General features: G+C 41.1%; 1 long non-coding RNA gene across 1 annotated transcript in view; it reads right to left on the bottom strand.

Moving 5' to 3' along the window:
* Window positions 1–226: 226 nt before the first annotated feature.
* The window catches only part of LOC116809549 (uncharacterized), a 39,796-nt gene continuing 34,760 nt past the window's right edge, over window positions 227–5,262 (bottom strand). The window contains exon 3 of the long non-coding RNA XR_004369876.1: window positions 227–1,797. This is a non-coding gene — a long non-coding RNA (uncharacterized LOC116809549). The remainder of the gene's footprint in view (window positions 1,798–5,262) is intronic.

The raw sequence follows: 5,262 nt of genomic DNA, 5'->3' as shown, positions 1-5,262 counted from the left end.
TCCAGCCTGGGCAACAAGAGCAAAACTCTGTCTCAGGAAAAAAAAAAAAAAAAAAAAAAAAAACTATTTTCTGCTGACTCCCAGGGAATTTTCAAATTTTCTCCAGATTTATTAGCAAACACGTCATTTGGAATAAATTTTTATTGGACTTACTAGTAGTGATGTGTAATTCAGAAGTAGTGTGAATGGGCAGAAATAACTATTAAGAACTGGCTCAGCACTGCAATTTTCCAGGAACATATTATAGCTTTAATACTATATTCTGATGAAATAACTTAATCATATTACCACAGCGCAATATTTTGCAAGATAAGTACACTACCATATAATCCCCAGAGTGCCAAATAGGAAGGAGTAATAGGTTGGGGTGGGGAACCACATCATAATAATAGAATTGAACTGACCTCAAAATATGATCAGTTTAAAACACAAACAGTCGTTACTATACCAATCATATTGTTCAATGTTTCATCTCAAAAATAATCAAAGTGATTTAAGTTGTTAGCAAAGATTTTTAGAATTATGCTATCCAATGTTTGTTGGAGTGGAGGAGAAAAGGTACTCAACTACAGGGCAAGTTGTCCTTATGTATTAAAAGTGCTTAAAACTGGTGTGGCTTGGTGTGGTGACTCATGCCTGTAATGCCAACACTTTGGGAGGCCAACGTGGGAGGATCGCTTAAGACCAGGAGTTTGAGATCAGCTTGGGTAACATAGCAAAGCTCCATGTCTACAAAAATAAAAATAAAAGTGCTTAAAACATTTATTCACGTCACAGCTAATGTTGGGGAGACGGATATACAAAAAGATATACTACGCATAGTGGAGATACGTCCTTTGTGCTATGGGAACACGGAGAAGGAAATGATTCAAGTGATTAATTGCTCAAGAGAAGCAAAGAACACTTCACAAACGAGATGGTATTTGGATAGAACTTTGGAAAAGCAGTAAAAGTTCGCTTGACAGTAAAATTTCAGCCATAGTCCCAATACTCCTATAGTGAGACTTTTGATATGGCTGGAGGGGTGGGAGATAGTATCTAGAGACAGGGTCAGTATTTGAAAACCAATTGACAATGATGAGAAAAACATTTGCTTTTTAGTTAGATGAACACTACTTTTAAAAATCATATTGTAGAGAAAAGCTAAGCCATGTATATCTGCAGCACTTCTTCCCCCAACCACCAAAAACCTCTAATCTGGAAAAATAAGATAAAATAAGTCTGACATAGAGAAATATTCAGGAAGCTAAGGAGGAATTTTTCCCACAGAAAAAGGCAGCCAGGTTAGTAAGGGGTGGGTGAGACAGTCAGGGGCAAGTAGCCTGAGACACCACACAATATATAATTCTATTAAGTATTTCAACAGTACAATAATTATATTTATTTTCATAATAATTAGTTGTGTTGACTCTTTCGAGAAAAATTTGATCTTAATAGAGAAGTAATATTTACCATTTTTACAAATAAACTTCTATAACCATTCATCTAGAAACACACCAAGAAGAGTGACAGAAATGAGGCAAATTTGGGATGGATTTTTAAACACCCAGCAAGACGTGAATGCAGCAGATTGTTGGCAGTAATTCGTGTTAACGAAGCGGAAGAAGAACAGCAATGTTTGCTTGCATTCTGAGTCTCCTCTCTTCCTCTTCACTGATGTAAAGTGACTTTCTCTCTCCTCCCTCAAAAATCTCTTCTTCTGTCTCTTCTCATTTGAGAAGTTCCCTGACAGAGAAAGAACCAGCCGGCGCTCAGAGCAGAGAGATCTTCACATCCTGCTGTGCACCTTTTTCTGACCTGCTGGGAGGGACAAAACCAAGAAAGGAAAGGAAGAGAGGAAATTCCACTTGGAAAATCCTAAATGCCTCACTATCTCCTGGAATGTTTTTCTGTTTCCTCAGGCAACCTGTGTGCATGTGCACATGCGTGTGTGTGTGTGCGTGCGCGTGTGTGTGTGTGACAGAGAGAGTGTTGAAAGTTATTCAGCTGCCAATTGGTTTGCAATTCCACTGCCATTGATACTGCTCTTGTGGTAAGATGGAGAGAAATGAGGATAATGACGAATGAAATGGAAGACCTTTTTTTAAATGGATTTATGTTTTATTCTAACTTACGAATGAAATATTCCAGACCCGTTGTGGTGTACTCATAACTAATTTTCTAAAATTAAAAATATTATCTGTATTATGATAATCCAATTAAATACTTGATGAGGACTTCTTTGAGAAATGCACTATAAAGTCACAAGGGAATGAGTTTTCGTTGAGTGCCTACTGTGCATCAGGTATCACCAGCCCTTTTCATAGATTAACTCCCTTAAATCTCAGAGGAACACTGCAAAGCACATATGTACCCACATCTTACAGACAAGTAAAGTGAAGTTCAGTGAGAAAGTAATATGCTTTAAGGTCACAAAGGTAATTCACCTGAATTCAAATCTGTGTTCTTCCTAGTACCAGCCTGTATGGTTCTTACAAATTACCATTCTGATGCTGATTGGTACGCTCCTTAGCTTACAGGTGCTATTTTTTAAGCCGCACCTATACATTCAATGAAATTAACTGCTATGTTTGTGGTGTAGCTTTTCCAGAACAGGAGTGTTTTCAAAGAATACATTTGTTGGCCGGGCGCAATGGCTCAAGCTTGTAATCCCAGCACTTTGGGAGGCTGAGGCGGGCAGATCACAAGGTCAGAAGATCAAGACCATCCTGGCTAACACGGTGAAACCCCGTCTCTACTAAAAATACAAAAAATTAGCCAGGCCTGGTGGCGGGCGCCTGTAGTCCCAGCTACTCGGGAGGCTGAGGCAGGAGAATGGCGTGAATCCGGGAGGCGGAGCTTGCAGTGAGCCGAGATTGCGCCACTGCACTCCAGCCTGGGCGACAGAGCAAGACTCCACCTCAAAAAAAAAAAAAAAAAGAACACATTTGTTTATGCACTCAACAAATCTTACCATGTGTCAATGTTATGTCCTGACCTCATTTTTTTTTTCTTTTTTGAGATAGTGTCTCACTCCCATCACCCAGGCTGGAGTGCAGTGGTGAGGTCACAGCTCACTGCACCCTCGACTTCCCAGGCTCAGGTGATCCTCCCACCTCAGCCTCCCAAGTAGCTTGAACTACAGGTACACACCACCATGCCTAGCTAATTTTTTGTATTTTTTGTAAAGACGAGATTTCACCATGTTGTCAAGGCTGGCCTTATACTCCCAGGCACAAGTTATCCACCTGCCTCAGCCTCCCAAAGTATTAGGATTACAGGAGTGAGCCACCATGCCCAGCCCTGACCTCATTTTTATTTTATTTTATTTTTCCATAAGCTATTGGGGTACAGGTGGTATTTGGTTACATGAGTAAGTTCTTTAGTGGTGATTTGTGATATTTTGGCGCACCCATCATCCAAGCAGTATACACTGCACCATATGTGTTGTATTTTATCCCTCGCCCCCTTCCCACTCTTCCCCCCAAGTCCCCAAAGTCCATTGCATCGTTCCTATGCCTTTGCATCCTCATAGCTTAGCTCTCGTATATCAGTGAGAACATACGATGCTTGGTTTTCCATTCCTGAGTTACTTCACTTACAATAATAGTCTCCAATCTCATCCAGGCCATTGGAAATGCTGTTAATTCATTCCTTTTTATGGCTGAGTAGTATTCCATCATATATATATACCACAGATTTTTTTATCCACTCATTGATTGATGGGCATTTGGGTTGGTTCCACATTTTTGCAATTGGGAATTGTTCTGCTATAAACATGCATGCACAAGTATCTTTTTCGAATAATGACTTCTTTTCCTCTGGGTAGATATCCAGTAGTGGGATTGTTGGATCAAATCATAGTTCTACTTTTAGTTCTTTAAGGGATCTCCACACTGTTTGCTATAGTGGTTGTACCAGTTTATATTCCCACTAGCAGTGTAGAAGTGTTCCCTGATCACCGCATCCATGTGAACATCTGCTGTTTTTGATTTTTTTATTATGGCCATTCTTGCAGGAGTAAGGTGGTATCACATTGTGGTTTTGATTTGCACTTCCCTGATCATTCATGAAGTTGAGCATTTTTTCATATGTTTGTTGGCCATTTGTATATCTTCTTTTGAGAATTGTCTATTCATGTCCTTAGCCCACTTTTTGATGGGATTATTTGTTTTTTCTCACTGATTTGTTTGAGTTCGTTGTAGATTCTGGTTATTAGTCCTTTGTCAGATGTATAGATTGTGAAGATTTTCTCCCATTCTGCGGGTTGTCTGTTTAATCTGCTGACTGTTCCTTTTGCTGTGCAAATGCTCTTTAGGTTAATTAGGTCCCAGCTATTTATCTTTGTTTTTATTGCATTTGCTTTTGGGTTTTTGGTCATGAAATCCTTGTCTAAGCCAATGCCTGACCTCACTTTTGACTCAGAAACTATTGTTATCATAAGAATGAACTCTTCTTAAGATAGTCTAAGATAAGGCCAGTCATGATGGCTCATGTCTGCAATCCCAACACTTTGGGAGGCTGAGGCAGAAGGATTGCTTGAGGCTAAGAGTTCGAGACCAGCCTAGCCAACATCGCAAGACTCCAAGACCCCATGTCTACAAAAAAATTTCTTTTAAAAACATCTGACTGAAATGTATTCTACCTGTGGAGGATAAAGGAGTTTCATAAGGGAATAGGAAACAGAATTTTGAATAATAATAGTTTTTTTTTCCAGTGGAAGGAGGGGAAACATAGATGTTATACTGAATGCTTAGAAATGGCAACTGTCGGCCGGGCACGGTGGCTCACGCCTGTAATCCCAGCACTTTGGGAGGCCGAGGCGGGCGGATCACGAGGTCAGGAGATCAAGACTATCCTGGCTAACACAGTGAAACCCCATCTCTACTAAAAAATACAAAAAATTAGCTGGGGGTGGTGGGCACCTGTAGTCCCAGCTATTTGGGAGGCTGAGGCAGGAGAATGGCAGGAACGTGGGAGGCGGAGCTTGCAGTAAGCCGAGATAGCGCCCCTGCACTCCAGCCTGGGTGACAGAGCAAGACTCTGTCTCAAAAAAAAAAAAAAAGTCCGGGCGCAGTGGTTCACGCTTGTAATCCCAGCACTTTGGGAGGCCGAGGCGGGTGGATCACAAGGTCAGGAGATCAAGACCACAGTGAAACCCAGTCTCTACTAAAAATGCAAAAAATTAGCCGGGCGTGTTGGCGGGCACCTGTAGTCCCAGCTACTCGGAGAGGCTGAGGCAGGAGAATGGCGTGAACCCCGGAGGCGGAGCTTGCAGTGAGC

The sequence above is a fragment of the Hylobates moloch genome, unplaced genomic scaffold (genome assembly GCF_009828535.3).
Source record: "Hylobates moloch isolate HMO894 unplaced genomic scaffold, HMol_V3 SCAFFOLD_1, whole genome shotgun sequence".
Taxonomy (NCBI): Eukaryota; Metazoa; Chordata; class Mammalia; order Primates; family Hylobatidae; genus Hylobates; species Hylobates moloch.
Note: the sequence above shows the minus strand (reverse complement) of the source record. Positions and strands in the feature narration are given on the sequence as shown.